General features: G+C 47.8%; 1 protein-coding gene across 1 annotated transcript in view; it reads right to left on the bottom strand.

Annotated features, from left to right (window-relative positions):
• The window catches only part of kibra (WW and C2 domain containing protein kibra), a 43,883-nt gene that overhangs the window by 11,049 nt on the left and 13,576 nt on the right, over nt 1–19,258 (bottom strand). The window lies entirely within an intron of this gene.

Below are 19,258 nucleotides of genomic sequence, written 5' to 3'. Positions count from 1 at the left end.
CCCCGTCCTTGTTGGAATTTCTGGGACCGCTCCACGAGGCCCATCAGCGTGTCTCCGATCATCTAAGAGGAGAGAGAACTGAGAAGTCTCTCCCCCTCCCCCCCCCCTTTCTTCTCTCTCTCTCTCTCTCTTTCTCTCCGACACTCTCCACATTTCCGCCCCTTCCTTTGGGACCTTGCGGGGCCCTGCAACTCACTCCACGCCAGCCCTCACGAAAGGCCCAAGGGGGGCCCCCGCGCGCATATTTCTCGGTCCACACTATTATTGTCGGAGTCCTGCAGATGCTATCGAGTATACGAGCCGGTTCGCTCGCCTCGCGGAAAGAGTACCCTTTTTTCTCTCCTCTCTTTCCCCCACCCCAGGCCCCTCCTTCCCGCCTCGAAGCTCTCGCGCCATTCCTTTTCGCTCTACTCATCAATCTACACCCTGTCTCTCGCGCTTCCTTCGTCCTTCTTCCACGAGGCCCAAAGGGACCAGGACGCTATACGAAAACGGCAAGAACAGCCTGCACGAGTCCCCGTAAAGCAGCACGTGCACGTTTAACCCGCGCTGAAATAGTGGGCCCACGCACGTGTGCCACGAGGAATTTATTTGTCCCGGGCCTCGATCGTAGATCGTCGGGGCACGATCGACTCTTCCATCTAGAGCAAAGGAGGCGAGCGCCCGATTGTTTCGGTCATGCCCGTGGGCCCAGTGGTGGTACCCCTGGCCCATTTTTGTTCGCCCTAACCACACTTGGAAATCGTATCTCTCGTCGCTCTACGAGTCTTGAGCGGCTCGCGTGAAATATCGAGGCTCGTCGAGGAGCCGATCACGCTTGGCGTAGGAGGGTTACGCTGGCAGGTAGAGTAAATTATGGCGTGTCCGAGGTATTTGGAACGCTCTCTTCCGGATTTCGACGCTTTAAAATTAAACACCGTCATCCGACGGAGAAGGTACCTATATAGTAAAAGTATATAGTGGTGGGTATATACAAAGGACGCGGGAGAAATGCTCCACTGCCGATGACCTCAGCTTTGGCCAAAAAGAGACTAACAAAAAGGTAGGAAGGACGTTCGTATATAAGCACATTCCAATCTAGTTGGCCGTAATTTCGATCAAAGGAATTCTTTGCCTTCCTCCCTCGACGATTCCTTCACCCAAACAGCTTCCACGGTTCACCTAATACAACGAAAAACTCTAAATCCTTATTCCACTTGGTACACTTTTCCAAAGAATTTCGTAAAGCCTTCTGAAATCGACCAATTTGCCAAAGTGAAGAAAGACGCGTGAGGAAAAGAGCGAGACGGATGACTTCCTGTTACGGTCGCTCCGACAATTTCGGCCTTTCCGGTTTTCGAGGCAAAGAATAGCATTCCTGGATCGAAAGTCGAAAGGACAGGCGGAATTTGGCGGAAGAGACAACTTTTGTCGAGATCCATATAGAGATACAGAAATTGCACATAAAGATGCAGCTCTTGATATATATATATATACTCTCTCTCTCTCTCTCTCTCTCTCTGGAATTTCCCGCGAAAAGTAAATAAATTCAAAAAGTTGTAGTCGCCTATGAGTACCGGTGAAGGATGTGGAAAAACAAAGGGGGGAAAGAGAGGTCACAGTTGAAGCGTGCTTAAAGAGAGAGAAAGAAACATAGATAGATAGATATATATAGAGAGAGAGAGAGGGATAGGGGGGGGGGGGGGAGATGAGAGGCCGGAGGCTGAAAGAGGAGCACCAGATATCCCCGTACAAACGACTGCGATTTATACCGCCTGACTAGCTATGCTAGAGCCGAATGCCTAACTGATTACTGAATTCCATTCCATCGACTTTCCTTCTCCTGCCTCGCTGCTTATTCTCTCCCTCTCGCTCTCTTCGCTCGCTCGTTCCTTCGGTCCATCTGCTCTTCTCCTCTCCCCCCCCCCCCCTCCGCCATCCCCCTTCCACCGAAGCCCGCGAACCACCAGCTCTCGTTCGCCACGGGAATACCATCCCCGGTGCGCAATATAAAGCCTCCGAGGCTTCCATTTGTAGATCGACTTCTCATCCGATGAAAAATTCCCATTTGCACGTCAATCCAATCCAAACGTGACAAGACAATCTTTTGCTCCTATATGGAATTAATTAACCGAGTCTCGAACATTCCCGTAGAGGAGAATATTTTCAGGAAAATGCTGAAATTTGATCGCGGTATGCGAGAGCGAACTTTTTGCGATAATGATCGATAATTGGAAAGGCGGGGGCTTACAGTTTCGGCCCGAGGAATTCCTCTTCGGAAAAAACGCGGAGAAAGGTCGTCGCGCGTTTCGATATACGATCCACCGCCTACGATAATAATTGACGACGCGCGCGTGCCTGCACGTCGTTCGTATATTGTGCGTGGGCAACGTCTGTATATTGCAATACAAAAATACATTCCGCATTACGGAAGAATGAAATACGGATGGAGAATCCTTTCTGCCTCCCCCCCCCCCCCTCCCCACACCACACTCTTCTCTCGCCATCACTTCAACTCCGCTTCCTCGTTCGACCACCAATTTAATGAAGACTTATCGGCGGCCCCGAGGAATATTCAAATGAACGGGCAAAAATTTAATTTTCCTTTCAAATATCTCATTCGGCTGGTCGAATATTTCAGGAGATTAAAGGAATTCAAGGATGGAGGAGCGAGAATCCCCGAGGCAGAGAGTTCGCTTGGAATTTCTCCAACCCGATAAATAATTCTTCAATGAAATAGTATACGAGAGAAAGAGGAGGGTACGTACGTTCCACGTGGCTAATCTGGATGCAAAGATTTAACTATATCGAAGGATCTGCATATAGGATCGTTCATGAGAATTGAGAATTCCAAGCGAAAAGCCCAAATGCCAATGATCGCGTGTGCGAAATCCGCTTGAGACTCGCAAGCTGCTTCTAGTAATATAGGCACGCTTCATCAGCTTCCTGCGTGAGTGAGTTTGTATGCGGCCTACGGGTTTGTGTGCACGCATGTACACACACGAGCGCTATCGGTGGCTCCATCTCGGCGTGGCGAGTAGGACCCGCAGGACTCGGCGAAGACGCTCTTCGCGCGGGAATGAAAGGTGCGCACGCGCCCTAACTACCAAACAGACATCAGCTTCTCTCCGAGCACTCAAAACAATCTTCGCTTCTCTCGACACTGTTTCTCCCGAGAATCTCCTCTGACCGAAACAAATCACCAGGGCTAGGCCTAAAAATTCCAGGAGATATATAGAAGCAAACGGAAGAGAAAGAATCGATGCAGCGGTGGAATTCCTCAAGAGAGAAAGGAGCTGCACGAAAATAAAGGTTGGAATAGCTTTTAGCATGTGGCTCGCTCGAGGCTGGCCTATCGACGTCTTTTAAGAGGTATTTGGCTAATAGATGGAAAAGGGGATCTTAAAGGCTCCGTGGTCGCGACCGTCAGTGCAATGAATAACATCTTTCGCGGCTTAGTGGAGTCGGAGGAAGAAGCGAGATGAGCAAGTGGAAGAAAAAAGGTCGACCCACTCCTTGGTGGAGAGAGAAAGAGCTCTGCACTGGTTCCATGCGCAGCATTGCATGTATACGCGTGTGCAGCGAGAGGGAAAGAGAAGAGAGATGGCCCAAGAGAGGTTGGAGGGGGGCAAGAGAAAAGTCTGCATTACGGAGTGTAAGGATAAGAGAGTGCAAAATTTTCAGTGAGAACGAGAGAGTTGCAGAGGTAAGCTGCGAGAAGCGTGGGGGGTGGGGGGGGGCACAGGGAAAAGTCTGCATTACAGTGAGCTGTAAGGAAGGAAGGGGGGAGACGCGGATGAGATGACGGTGATAGTAGTAGTGGTAGTGATGGTTGTAGTGTTCGTGTTTCAGTGGGGAGGACAGGCAGGAGGTAAGAGGGACCGAGGGAGGTGAAAGGGGAGAGGGATTGGAATGCAGCCGAGTGAGGAATTCCGGCCCCTCCCGCATATTTATCTGAGCACGCCGCGCCGGGTCGAGCCGCGGGGCCTGGAGCGAGCAAGGGGCCCCTTTTATAGTGCGCAACCACTACAGCTCGTGGAGAAAAGGCCCACGGGGCCCACACTACAACTGCGCGATCTCCCACAAACCCCAACGCGCCACTAAAATTTTCGACGCCCTCTCCTTTTTCTCTTTGCAGAAAAATTCTAGCAAAGTATTATCTTCAAGGCCCGAAACAGTCGCAATGATATTTTTGCCGGTCCCCGAGGGAAAGGGGGAGGGGCTTTTCGATGTGAATGAGCAAACGCTGGCAGCTATCGGGCGAATGGTCATTTTTAGTGGTTGGTCGGATTTATGGAAGAATTTGTAGAGCGAACCGAGTTTCACTCGACCGAGACAGGGTCTCCACGCTGTAAATTGAATAATGTTCACTTAGCTAGAAATGCCTGTGGTATTTTATAATCGGAGACGAAAATTTCATACCGGAGGATATTTCGTGACTGCGCCAGGGTTGGTAGGTGAAAACGTTGACTGGATAAGAGGAGGAGAGGGGGGAGAAAGTCTTGTAAAGATTGATCGAATTCAGGACTGGCCCGAAGCGGTTAGAAGGAGATCGATCCTGGCGCCACAAACTAACAAATTCGCGTGGAATAGCCAAACGTTACGTAAGACGTTGCGAAATCCAGACTGGAACGCGGGATTCTCCTAGGTAAGTCGTGCGTCGACGGGAAGCGTGCAAATGTCTCGCGACGATAAAATAAAATCAGTCAACTTGTCTCTCTTCAGGAAAACCACTATAGACTAAAAAAAGTTGGGTTTGATTTTCATTTGAATTTACGAAAAAATCATTATTACTTAAATCCACCTTTGACAGGATCCTATATAAAACAGATGGCAAACAGCTAATATATTTTTCATATTTAAAACAAACAAAAAACTGGGAGAGTTTTTAATCCACTTTATTTTTTCCAGGATAAAATTAGTTTCTTAGACCTAGTATTGGTCCTATAAACAAAAACAGATGCAACATCAAGCAATCAAGAGACACGGTAACGTCTCGAGAGCAAGTACATATAAAAGTAGATAAAGTCATGTCTACCGCCGTCGAGGCACTACTCTCTTATACGTAGCAAGTTGTTTGACCGTTCCAATTTTCAAACCGATTTATCTCCGTGAATGATCCGTTCTCATGATTTAGGTAAAGCTTTTCTTAAAATGGTTTCGAAGAAGCTTTCATTTGAACATATGAACATTTTTTTGACCGAGTATTGGATAAGTGAAACGGTAGAAGTCACTGGCCAAATTATCCATCCGATCGTATAAGCAATCTAATTTGACGAAACATTACTGATGAAAGGAAAATTTGGATTATGAAAATTAGCCATGGCACGTCACTGTGGATAGAGCAAGCGAAGCGAGGCGATTTGTTAGTAGCATCTAAAAACGTAAACGGTCGAGTCATTATGATGATTAGAGATAGTCTTGGACGCAGCTCGTATAGCTACCCACGGATATAATGGCCAGGAATCATCTTAGCGCGGTAGGGTTGAGCCTCGGGTGAAAAAAGCGCGTACGGCGTGGAGTGGAAGAGGGAGGGGGGGGGGGGGGGTAGTGAAAAAGAACGAAAAACAGGCTGACAATCCGAGACTCTAAGGTTTCCTAGGAACGAGACTTTCTTGGAAGTTGATTGGTGTTCGCCAAAGTTCTTCTGGTCTCATCGGCAGATGGTTCGGAAAATTTGTCTGTGGAAGGACACGCGTGGGCTGGATATAAAATTGAAACTTAAAAAATAGACGAGAGTGATGGCTTTGACTGAGTATAGTTTTTCTCAAGCTATTGGGTTTCGCTGGGAGGCGAGCGAGCATTCGTGGAAGTCGATTTTGCTTGGATCGAAGCTGCAGTTGATGAGTAGAGTAGAAAGGGGGAGGAAGAGGGGGAGGAGGATGGGGATGAGAAAGAGGGGGCAGGGGGAGATGAGCTTGTTTACGATAAAAAAAGAAAAGGAAAAAAGAAGTGGAGAGATTAAAATGATTAGGTTTAGGGTCTGGAGCGCTACCGGACACGCTTGGAGGCTCACGTGATCGAGCCGCGGCTACCGAATTCCATAGCTGAGGGAGAAATGGGCCTCGTGGCCGCTCTCGGGGGTCCCCGCGCGTTCGCCTCCCAAAAGGCCCGCCTCGCTTCTCCTGCACAATGCTCAGCTCGGAGAGAGTCTCGGCTACTCGACTTACGTGCGCGTCTCTCGCCTTCATTTTTTTCTCTTGCTCCTGCACTCGGCGTATAAATTTTTAATAAAGCCTCAAGAAAGACGAGAGAGAGAGAGAGAGAGAGAGAGAACGAATCTCTCCAGCCCTGTAAAATTCAAATTCCCTCGTGATTCCATTAATATTATTATACTACATTAAACCCTTTTCTCCCTTCTATACCTGAAGCAAAATTAGTATAGGCCCCTCCTCTTTTTTATATTTATCGCCGTCTCAGTATAAAAAATCGCTATCCAAGCCAGGGATTGCGCGGCATGAAAATTGGCCCGACCGACTTTTTGGCGAGTTCGTCACTCTTGACGATTCCAATCGCGATCAATCGGTCCTCGTGCAACGGAGATAAGGCTGGGCCTAAATAAGCACGTTTCCCCGACGGATGCTTTGCAGTATGCGTGGAATTTTTGTGAGACTGGACCTCGGTGACGTCAGCGCGGCACGGAATGAGCAGAATGAGCGAGTACGTGTAAAGAATGAACTGTACACGTTTCGTGTCCATATAAAGAATTCCTTCGAAGACGTCAGAGATCGAGCTCGTTTCTTTCTATCTTTTTTCCCTCATCGAACGACATTTTTCATTGACGTAATATCTGGCGTAGAAATATATGCCGTATCTCGTTGAAATTTCCGTCCCAAATAGAACCGGACCAGCGCGTTCCGTGGAATTTGCGCTTTGTGAGTAAATCCATCAAAAATGAGGAAGGGACTTGGCAGGAATTCCGAGAGGAAAGGGGTATAGGTCCGTACTAAGTATACAGGGTGTCCTGTGTGAACTCGTGCCAAATTAATAAATTCATACGGACAGAATAATTATAAAAATAAAATTCTTATACCATTTTTATACATAGTTCCTGATGAAAAACTTGTTAAGAATTAAAAATAGCTTACTTGGAAACCTCAATTAATCTCCTGACAGCTTAAACGACGCCCGACCAATAGGACAAGGTCATAAAAAAGTTTCCTCTATAGGAATTCTCAAAACAAGCAAATTGTTAAACCTTGATAACTTTTTAACATTAAGCACAACATGAAAATATATATATATATCTACAAGAATTTTATTCTTAAAATTATTATCGCTTTGTATGAAATTATCAGCTTGACACGACTTAACCGGACACCTTGTATATACTTTATAGAAGGGGAAATTAGTGATATGTGGTGCAGATCCAGGTATATATAGGATAGGGTCAGCGTAGGTGATGGTGGAAGAGAGTGAGGAGGTGCTGGGGATAAGGATGGAGGGGGGGGGGGGGTGGTGGAGTGGAAGGATCAGGAGGAGCCGAGCTGACACTTGAGAGAGGAATTTCTCGGAGCGGACAGCTGTTGCTGAACAAAGAGCAAGGAATATAAAAGAAGAGTTTCTCGGGGCGCACGTGGCCTACGGGAGAAAGAAGGAGGAGAAGAACGATGTGGTGATGGAAGTTCAGGTGGAAGGAGTTTCCGACTGGCACACAGGATGCCCCGATATACTGCACTGCAACGCACGCTTTATATATATATATATATGTAAGGACTGGCCCCTGCCTTCTACACTGCTACTGCTGCTTCGACTTTGTCCCCCCCCCCCCCCTTCAATTCTGCTTCCTCGCTCCAATTCAGAAATCCAAAGAAACAGGTCCCATTTCTCGAATTCCTTACGACCATATATCCAGGAATTTTCCCATTTCCTACTCCGATGGAGTCGAAAAATCTCGTTATAGGACTGACCATCGAGCCGTGACCAATCGTCCGCGTCTGGGAACTCTTGGATTTGCCAATTTCCTGCAAGGGAGTCTCGAGAATTGAAAAACGATCGACGCGACAAGTTGGACGGATAGTTTTTCGGTGGTAGGTTTTCGCGGCTGCTGCGCGCCTGCGCTGATCCGACTTGGTGGAGCGAGCAGGAAGACGACTGGCGGAGACTGGAATGGCGTGATGGAAGTGGGGGCAGAGGAGAGGGGAGGGGGACGTTTGTAAGACTCGCGCAGCAGTATAGTATACTGCATAGCCATACAACGACGATCGAGGCGCTGGCGCCACACGACGCGCGTGCAATTACGATAAACACCGAGCGAGTCTGTGCACGTATAGGTTATAGGCACGCAGCGGCGCGGCAGCCTCATGCGCGTCTTCGAAGTAAAATCTCTCGGTACACACGCGTTATGAAACGCATGCAAATTTGCGAGAGTCACTAGAGTGATCCTGAGAGATACCGTCCGTCCAGTTATGGGCTCGGGCGAGTTTATTGAAAATTACAGACTGCTGAGACTGCGATTAGACGTTAACCTTGCGAGCCGTGAAAATCCGAGGTTGATTACGTGTCGATGAGCTGGGAAACTGAGCGATCGATAAATCACCGATTCGTACACTTGGAGCCGAGTATTGGCGAGGCATGGAAGAAAGAATCTAGCGACCGAGCAATTAGACGTTTCCAGAAGAAATAAATAAAGTGGAAATTTTTTCTACGAACGATTAAGGATCGAAGTTGGCAAGATCGATGAATGACGTAGAGTTATTCGTGGCATTTGCAGCTTTCGAATAATCGAACGGAGAAGAGGGAGAGCCTTGCGGTGTCAGTGGCTGATTAAAAAGGTTGCAGTTAAGCGGGTAGATAAATCTATAGATTCCAGGCATATTTTTACCATAAAGGCTGCAGTATAATTTTCATGGTTTCTCTTCCTGCTCGTTGCAGCTAAAAATCAACGAGGATCTAACGCGACAGGCTTGGTTGCGATGCTAGCGACGATAGCAGGGATCTTTTCCCTATGCGTGTTGTGTTTGTATGTGTGTGTGTGTGTGTGTTTGAAAAAGGGTCGTGTACAAAGAGAAAGAGAGAGGGGCACGGTTGAAAGCAAGAAGAAAACTACGTATTTTCGCACCTGCTTCAGATGGAGATAACGGGCGATATCTGCGGGCCCGTGAGATAAGATCGCGGATCGTGCCGCATTCCATCCCCCCTCGTCTATCGCAAATACAAAACACGACGGTTCTCTCTCTCTCTCTCTCTCTCCCTGTTCTCTCGCCACCAGCGATAAGCCGCAAAAACCAACTCCCGCGCTGCAAAATTCTCTCCCGTGTCTGGCACTCTCTCCCAGAAATATTCGGGAACAAATAATACTGCAGCTTTGTATATATATAATTGCGAGTTAAGATTGGACGAAGAAATTATGTGCGCGCGGGCGCGCGCGTAAAAGTAAAGGCATAAACGTACAGAGAGAACTTTCCCCGCGAGGAATTCGTTAAATCTCGTTGAATCTTAGCAGTGCGGTAAGCTAACGGTCTTGCATGGCTTCGACTGGCTGTGCACGTATACGTGTATGATCGAGCATTCGTACGCGCGGTGTATATGCATATATATGTGTGTGTGTGTACAATAATAATAACATCGCGCGTCGCCTCTTCCTCGTCTCGCGTTTCGTCGAATCAATCGAGTTGGCAGTTGCCTCTATACATACACTGCAGTTTCTCAAAGTCTCCTCGAGTAGTGCGCAGGCTCGCACCAATTGGAATTCCGGATAAAACTCGTTGGATGATTTAGCAGTGGTTCGGTGCAATTAACGCTCGAAGATTTTCGATTCTATCGAAGGGAGGAGGACGTTGCGTAATATGAGGGAGGCCGATGCGATGCGACCGGACGGTAGTTGTCCTGTATATGCTAATAGCGCGCGTTTGCCCGTCTTCTGCCAGGCGTTTTATGGCTTATCGAGACCGCATTCCTTCGAGCTACGAACCGAGAAGAGACTCGGCACAAAGCCGATTCTTTTATTCGTCGGCGGCGGCGCTCCGTCAGTAGGGAAAACGTAACCTCGAGTTTATTTACGAAACCACACTTATATACAGTTTGCATTGAAATATGCGTCGTCGAGATAAGTCTCCTCGATGAAACTGCAGAGGACGCGCGGGTTCCAGTGGCGAAGAAAGCGGAGGAGCAGCGGGCATGAAAACATGGCGAAGGTCGCGGAGGACAAGCGGGCATCTCGCTCGTGCCCCGTGAAACCAAAACACGAGCGTTATTGTTTATATAGGGGCAAAAATGTAAACTACTGAGACTTTCCAAGTACTCTCGATCTGACTGAACGAGCATATTGTGGTATATCGAGAGTCTCTGAAAAATCCTTTGATATATTTCTGAGCTGGAATGCGAGCTGGAGAGTGTAGTGGTGCATCGACGCGACGCGCAAGGGCCCTGCGCGAGTGTATTGGTGTGCGCCGGGAGATTCCTCGCGTTGATTCGTGGCAGGAAGAGCGGGAGGGGAGCTGGTGGAGCGAGCAATGCTGATATGAATGGAATGCGATGCTATTATCGCGGTGTACCTACCGATAACTCGCGTTGCCTCGTGCCGAGTGGGAGAACTCTTCCACGGGCGAGTCGAAACGACCTTACATCCACGAGGAAAACCATTCGCACCCCTATCGCAATTCAAACTCATGCTATATATATGTATATATACAGCGCACTTGAAAATTTCCATTTGTTCGTTAATAATTCATTCGCTGTATAAGAGAGAGAGAGAGAGAGAGTTTGGTAAGAAAATCTTGGTTTACGAACTTCCAACGTGCTTACTTTAGTCGAGTCACGTCATGCTTCTAATCAGCCGAAAAAAAATCTCCAATATCAGCTCTGCTTTCCTGTCAAACGATCTCTTGGAACGCAGCAGTGTAGCGAAGCATTTCTTTATTCCGAATATCTGTTTGCTTAATGTACACATTCCACGCTCTCTGACTCAGTCACAAGCTAGTAAATCGTTCTTATATATGTTTTAATATGGCAGTGCAAGATTACCGCGAGCCGGGAATGCTCGATCGAAGGATTTTTCTCGAATTCAAATCCGAAAAGGGAAAGTAGTTAAACCGTGAAATTTATTCGTATTTTAATGCCGCTTTAATACGTTCTAATGGACATAAAGATTCTTCCCGGGTAATCAAGGACTGCTGCGCGCGGACGTTTTATCGTTTTGGGACGATGAGGATCGAGGAAAAAAAAAAGAGTCATACGCGAGCTTTGCATAAGTAGAATCTCCTCTAAGGCGTGTTACACGCACTCAAATCAAACATTTCGCTCGATTACGATCTTTGTTGGCCCCTCTACTGCGCGTTTCTCGGATATGCATCGTCCTCGACTCTTTGCCTCTGCTGTATACATATACATATATATATATAACCAATATTTCATTGTGACGACCGTTGAACGCTCAACTTCTATTATATACGTATAGGCGAGAACGCGCGCGTCTATCGTAAGCTAGCAAAAAGCTGCGCGATACAATGGATAATACCTGCAGTGTGAAAGCACGGACCCGCACGCGCTACAATTAATAATAATATTGTGCTGAATTCCCTGAGCGCTTATTCCACACTATCGCCGCCAACTAATCATTTTCTATTTTTACATCGGTAAGCCGATGAAGCTGTAAAGTTATGACACTCTTAATAAGCCTGTTCGTCGGATCGAATTTCACGTCTCGCAGAAAAATATTACAGTAAGAGAATGAAAAATTGTTTGCCGGCGAATAGCGGGTAATTTTAGTCATTTCGCAGGATTCTCGGTAAAAGTCCACATTCTAAGTTGAACGAGTGGAATAAATTCTGAACGTTGCAATAAAATTCGTTTTTCTTGGGCGCGAGAAACCAATTACTTCAATTATACATATATGTATATGTGTAATAAAATAAAAGAATTTTCATCAAAGTTGGATGTAATTGAAGTTTGAGAGTATTGTGAGCGACAAGTGGGAGTAATTGTGAAAAATTCTTTGGAAAAATTAGGTTTTTTCCATTGTGCGACTTTTCCTTCTCTCGAGTGAAAAGCCAAATTACGATCCGAGGCTGTTCAGGTGTGACGAGCGAGTGGCCTATCGGTAGAAAGTATGTCAGTTCGATAATTAATCATAATGGATGCGCGCAAACTTGGTTTATGTTTACATATTTGCTTGACGGAAAAGCATATATAGATAATAATAGCGATTCTAGATTATACGCTTTATATTGCCGGAAGTTTCTTCTTTGCAGCTTGAAGGAAGCTTTATTTTTTCATCGAGCAGAGAAAAAAGTGATATACTGTTTAGTATATATATATATATATTATATATATAGTGCAGCGAAGACGCGACGAGAGTTACGCGTTAATCTTTTAAGAAGAATTCGACGCAGCACGATTTTGCTGGGTAACAATGCTTCCACGGATCAAGACTAGAGAGAGAGAGAGAGAGTCTATATCGAGATTTCTCAGGAATTTTCTTATCGCCTTGAGGACGAATGGGAATGAAAAGAAGCAGACACCGAGAGTGCTATCTTTTGATGACGATTGTCCACGATAACGATACGCCTACTGCACGTAGACAAAAATAACTTTGAGAGAACCGTGGAAGAGGAAAGAAAAAGATGAAAAGGGGGACACGGCGTAATTGCCGAATCATCCGGCGATTAATGCCCAATCAGCAAGCCGAAAAATTGATCCTTCCTAACGAGACTAAATTGTTTCATCAGTTTCGCTTCCGTGGACGATGATCTAACAGTGGCAAATCCGAATCGCGTGAGCCGATAAGCGAGTTTGATAAGCCGTGCGACCTTTCGATGACTCAATTCTGGCCTCTCGATGTCCGTAGCACGTAGGCTTCGCGCCAATCGAGCCTCGAGCCTCGAGAGAGAGAGAGAGAGAGAGAGAGAGAGAGAGAGAGAGAGAGAGAGAGAGAGAGAGAGAGCACCGATCATCGTTAAACTCCTCAGAATTTTAACACCAACGTCCGAGCATCGTGCGTTCGAAGAATAAACTCCGCCAAGAATTAGCGTACAACGTAATAGAGATGGAAGAGCGCTGCACGGTACTCGCGTTCCTCCGAGAGTCGAATCGCGGTGCAACGGTCTATTTGCTGTGGAATTCAAAGTATATGATATATATGGGAGAGAAGATATTGCTGTTTGGCTCGAGATCATACTCGCGGAGCCTCCCCCCTCCCCACCTTCCCCCTTTTCTGTATACCAACAGCTCATTTGTTTTGGAATTCCGTTGGTGAAATACGCGGTATTGTAGCACAACGAATATAACGGCTGCGCGCACTGGTGTTGTTGCCGCGTTCGCTGGAATCGTAGAAAAAACGCGAGTGTCAACAATGTTTGGAAGGCAGTCGCGTAGATCCTAAATAGATTATTGCGGAGAGTTGCGAGTGAGAAAGCGGGTCGAGTACCATCTTGGGTCCGAGGGGTTGCAAAATTTTCGCCCGGTGGATTGTTCGTCGCCGAGGTGAAGCAATAATCGTGGAATGCGTGGAATCTTAAGAATTCGCATGGAGGCCATAGCCCCGTCATAATAATAAGGCATCGATCCGCCGCGAGCTTCACTTTCCAGGATCAGTTTGGTATAGTGTGTGTATACATGGTATATGTGCTATAGTACTATATAGCGCGAGGATAATCGTCGGCAGCACATTTCATGTCCCAAAGGTCAAAGTCATTGCTGAAAGTTGTCCGTTGTCATGGGCAACGGAACGGGAGCAAAAAGTGGATTCATGCGTGCACGAAATAAATAATCTCGTCAATAGTAACACCGGGAGCAGCGAGAAATTACAGTGAGAAGAAACTGATGGCTCCAGAAAAGGAGGAGAAAAACAGGCGGTGCAAAAAAAAGGCGAAGCAAAAAAGAGCGGTAGCCCGAAAACTGTGCAGGAGAAAGAGAACTGGTGGGAGGGCAGGGAGGAGGAAGAGGAGAGGAGGAGTACACGGTAGGGAAAAAAAGAGTAAAAGGGATGAGGAATGAGATCGGAAAGGAAGAAGCGAGAGTGAGGTGGGGGGGAACGAGAGTGATGGAAAAAGGAGGATCATCGCTGGAGAAGGACAGCTTCTAAAAATAGTCACTTGTATACCAAAAGAAATAATAACCTATACGTGTATGCTATATATGTATATATATATATACATCTGGAACTATCAAGAGAAAAATGAGCGGAGATGGAATCCCGGCTAGTTCGCGTGGTCGTTAACATTGTTGCCCCTGGAGAGGCCGAGGAATGTGAAAAGCCACGCCGGCGGCGGAACAGCAGCGCCGCCACAACTTGCTCTCTCTCTCTTGGTCCCAGCTCTGCTCCTCTCTTTTCTCTTCCTCTTCACCACTTGGAAACTTTACGCGGCTCGCGAAACACGAAGATACGTCTCGAAGCTAATCCTTCAAAGAAAAACCTAATTTCAGCTCCAAGACACTAATCTCGCCTAGCGTCGATCTTTCCAAAGAAAACTACTGGCGAGTCTGGAGAGACGATTTTTCTCTGGCAAAACTGACTTTGGTATTACAGGGAGCTGAGGAAAAAGGTAATACGAATGTAAAGTTTCGAGCGTCCATTTGGCGAAGGGGGAGATTTGAAAGGAGAGAATGGGTGGGGAAAAAAAGAGTCCGCGAGAGTTTGGAGGAGGCTTGAAAAGTCGTAAGCGTAATCCAGAAGACGAGTGGTCGAGGAGTGGATGGGGAGGAGGGAGGGGAAGGGGTAGGAGCTCCCCCCCCCCTCTCGCAACAGCAGTCCGATTTGCTCCCTCCTTGAGAATGGGCGCGGCCCGTCGCGAGGCTTCGGCAGAGTTCGTGGATCTTCGTGGACCGCCTGGGGGCCCTACGAGCGTAACACCGGTAGCCACTACGCCAAAAGGGTTGCCCTCTGCCAGCGGGCCGCGCGGGGCCCGCATCTTTTCTCCTGATGCATTGAGACTCGGAAACGTGCCCTACCCCCTCTCAAACACCATTTGAACGATCCCTTCTCTCTTCCTCCCACTCCTCGCTCTCGCATACCTCTCCATTTCTCTGCACCAATCCTTCTCACTCTCATACTCTTCCCTTCTTCCCCTCTCCTTCCAATTTCTGGCATTCCTACAGGTCGCTCCGTAATTGATTTTCATCTCTTTGCTAAACTCGCACATTCCACGTACAGCAATCTCAATATCTCACCGATAGCTTTAATTTTTTTTTTTTTTTTTTTTTTTAGCGTTTGACCCGTCTATTTTCGTCGGATCTCTCGGAAGAATCTTGCGAAAAGATAGAAATTGGCACGAAGCAAGAGGCGACCTGTAGAATTTTAGCTGGCTCCGTCATATCGCATAAGGCTGTCCTTGTCTGACAAGTGGAGCCGGTGCTGCCACGCACGCCTCCCACTATTTTCGGGCCCGCGGAGGAGGAGCGGCGGGGGGGGGGGGTAGCGGATGGGTCCGGGCATGCAGTGGGAGGGAGGGGAGCGGCGGAGAGGAGAGAAGGGAGGGATTTGAGCGGACGGGGAGGACATTCCAATCTCTCGTGGCAAGTCTACTCGGCTCGCTTGTTTGCTCGAACGCTTTGCAAGTCACCGTCCTAACGGCAGCCCACGCTTCTAGATAGCACACACGACTATCTCTTTCCATCCTAGCTTTCCCCAAAAGCTCCCCTTTAACCTAGAAAATATTGGTCCAAGAATTTCCCCTCCCCCTTCTTCAACATACGAGTCCAGTGACCTTCTACTCAACCCAAGAAAACAGATCTCCCAGCGAAATAAATATTTCTCTTACTGGCGTGTGCACATTGCTATACCCTCGACGCGGCAATCTTTGAAGATATTTCGCGGTTTCTTCCAAGGTGAGCTTGGATATCGCAAAGTTGAATATTCCTTACGTAGGTGTCTCAAGAGGATCTCTTTGAAACCTATAATACTTTCTTTTCTCGAAAGCGGTCCTTGAAAAAAAGCCTAAACCTCTAAGAGCGCTTCTTTTGGTGGTCTCTGATTCTTCGAGAATTTTCTATGGCAACTGTCATATAGATATATATATATATATATATATATAATACAAAAGGAGCTAAAAAAGAAAATTTATAAACCAAGAGGTTAAAAGGAATTAACAGTTAAATAATAAGCACCTTGATGAATAAAGGTCCCGAATTATTCGGAGTGTTATTTCCATTAAGCGTTGTTCTGCTCGTTGAAAAAAATTGGCAGCTCAATTATCCGGCTGACGTTGGACGCTCCAGGCTGATCAGTGTTTACCATACGAATAGTAATGCCCGGGCCAGAGATGAAGGAAGAGAGGGAGAGGGAGAGAGAGAGAGAGAGGAGAGAGAGAGAGAAAAGCAGGTCGAGTCGAGCAGCCACAAGATGAGACAGAAATTTTGGCCAGCACTCATCGATGATGTCAATGACTCCACGCTATGACGCGCGTTTGCAGTTACACATACACGCAAGTTTCTCTCACCACCACCACCACCCACCCCCCCCCCCCCCCCCCCCCACTCTCTCTCTCTCTCTCCCCACCAACGAACGATTTGTACAGCCGGCCGTGCTATTTTGGCCCGTTCTACAGATAATGTCAGAGATACATTTCGGTATCTCTAATGCACTTTCGTCGTCGTAGCGGTTCGGCCAAAAAGCGAAGCAGACGCTACACCTGTCGGACGATTTTAAATTAACAGTCGCTAGGCCGGTTCCTATTTGCAGAGACTCGTCAGATTTCCCGAGACCAGCCGCTGCTCGTACAATCGTTGGGACTGGTCAGTAACTATGGCCGAGAGAGAGAGAGAGGAGACAGGTGAACACGGGGCCCAGTCTCGATTCAACCCAAAATTAACCGGCACGTTCAAAACACAAGCAAATAAGCAATTTTACGATTTAGCGTCTTTTTTCACATTTCTTTTTTTTTCCCGTGTCCTTTCCTCGGCGAATTTTTGGGCAGCTGCCGTCGGGTGACAGCGGGCCAGTTGCTAGAGCGGATGACGGCTGGCGTACTACTCGGAGAGAGAGAGAGAGGACGGACGCACACGAGAGAATTCGAGGCTACGGGCATCGAAATCCGCAGTTTCCTCCGGCGGGTGTCATAATCGGTTTTGTATCTGTCCGCGCACGGTACGAGTCAAGCGGGCAAAAATAAAATGGCAATTAACATTCCTCTCGCATCTCGACTCTCTCCGAACCCCAACCCTCTTCCTACCCTAATAGCTCGTGGGGAAAGGGAAAGGGCCTTCTTCGTGTGTGTGTGTGTGTGTAACTAGAATTGCAAGGAGGGGGGGGGGGGGAGGGTAGTATTACAGTAAGTATAGTTGTGCATGGAGGCAGCTCGATCGTCTAGATCATCCAAAAAATGTCAGATCCGAGCCAAAGATTTCCCGTTGACTCCTCGAAATCCGTGGAATTCGACTGCTCGCTGACGTCTCGTTTATGGGCCAACGACGGCGCACTGCAGCCATTGCAACATTGCCGCGCGCACTTTTACGAGACTTTTATTCCCTCAAGAGGCCGGTCTAGATGTGTGTGTGTGTGTGTGTGTGTGTCGACGCGAACCGTTCGATAAAAGGCCAAGATCCCAGCTGAAGATTTTTCGGGGCCAAGGAATCCGTGGAATTCTCAACGACTTTCTGTCTGCTCGACGCGCTTCTCTCCCGTCAAATGCTGAATAGCGAGCTCCCCCCCCCCCCCCCCTCCTGATCCCGTTAAAGCGACGACCCTTTGAAAATATCACAGACTCTAGGACTAATTCCAAGAAACGAGAGCTAAACGTCAACTGCACGGAATTATCTGATTGGAGAGTTTTTTCGAGTTTTTACACCAGCGTCTACCGTATCCCGTTGACACTGATAGGAAAACAAGGGTAAAGGTTCTCGTGCGCGGAATCACGCATTAAAATCGAGACTCTCCGTTTTCGAGAAGCGAAGCTTTATGTTGCGATGAAATTGCCAGGAGAAGTTTACTTTGCGCAAAAGTCGTTCGAAGAACCGAGGATCAACTTTGCTTTCCCGGAATCGTCCGGTAAGCTCGCCTAGACGAGCGCCAGATATTTACCCGAAATCGAATTTTCCTCGTTGGCGAGCATGCCGGCTGCTTATTACGTCTAACGAAAAAAGTGGGAAAAAAGTGGAAGGTTGACCGACAACCGCTTATTAATTTCGACGATATTTCTTCCTGCGCACGTTTTAACAGTCTCCAAGTGCGTAAATCTGCAAGGACATTTATTGAGACCATCTTGTGGTATTATCCGAATACTTTTGGTTCTTACTTTGGTTTTTATACTCTTGACGAGGGGCCGAAGCGGTAAATACTCTAAAATCATTTTATTACGCGATAAATTTCACGATGGTACCGCCCGCGAACTATTCTATATAGTTTTGATATATAGTTTTGAAGCAACAAAAACAAACAGTGTACTCGCAGCGGACCAGCACAAATTAATATTCGCCGTAATCTCCGGGAATATCAGGAATTCGTATTATACCGTGTACGAACAATGGGATGCAGTGTAAACAAGAGTGTTGTGCCAATGAAAGCTGCCAGTCTTTTGTATAAACGCAGAATTCGACGAAATCCCCCGATTAGTCGAACGCGCGAGAACCACATACCCTGCCTTCCAATTTGCTTATAGGAATAACCTGCAGTAAAAAAACTTCATTGGTACGTCTCCCGTTGATTCTCGGTATTACGAAGTTCAGTTGGAACTTGGCTGCAGTAGAGAGTTGAAAATGCAGCCTCCGTAAGATTCTTCGGTGAAATGTACTGGCACATCCTTGCAAGCACGCGGGATTTCCTTGAGCGTTGAGTTCGAGGCTATCGCGGAGAGCGAGCGAGAGAGATAGAGGTGGGGGAGGGGGAGGGGGGGGGGATAGACGGCAGAAGGGCCACGTGTGTTGGCTCTCTCGCGCGAATAGGCGGAAGGAGAGAGAGGGAGAGAAACGCAGAGTTTAGTAGCGAAGAGAGGAGTAAAGAGGTTGCTAGGTGGGGGAGGGAGGGGGGGGGGGTGATTTGCATTGGAATGCAAGCCGAGGCTCACCGCGCCGCGCGCGCGCGCGCGCTCGCGTGAAACTCGCAGGGAAGGAAGGCACACGCACGCGTTTCCTCCTCGGGGAAACCGCGACAAAATGTGCGCTCGCACACACACGCACACACAAATGCCGTGGAGGAACGGGCGCGTACACTCGCTTCTCAACGCAAACGAGTCTCCAGCGGACTCCCCCCTCCTCCACCTTCGCGCCGGAGTTACGTTGCTGCCTCGAGCGCCGTGAACTCTGCGGTGCTGCGCCAGGGGTCACACGCGCGTCAATTTCCGAAGATGCGCGCGCGCTCGCCCGGCCGATAAGCTCCGCGCGCACTATCGACGGAAAAGACGCGCGA

Source organism: Prorops nasuta, unplaced genomic scaffold, assembly GCF_024137725.1.
Source record: "Prorops nasuta isolate Cenicafe-Biocafe unplaced genomic scaffold, Cenicafe_Pnas_1.2 PNAS00018, whole genome shotgun sequence".
Lineage (NCBI taxonomy): Eukaryota > Metazoa > Arthropoda > Insecta > Hymenoptera > Bethylidae > Prorops > Prorops nasuta.
Note: the sequence above shows the minus strand (reverse complement) of the source record. Positions and strands in the feature narration are given on the sequence as shown.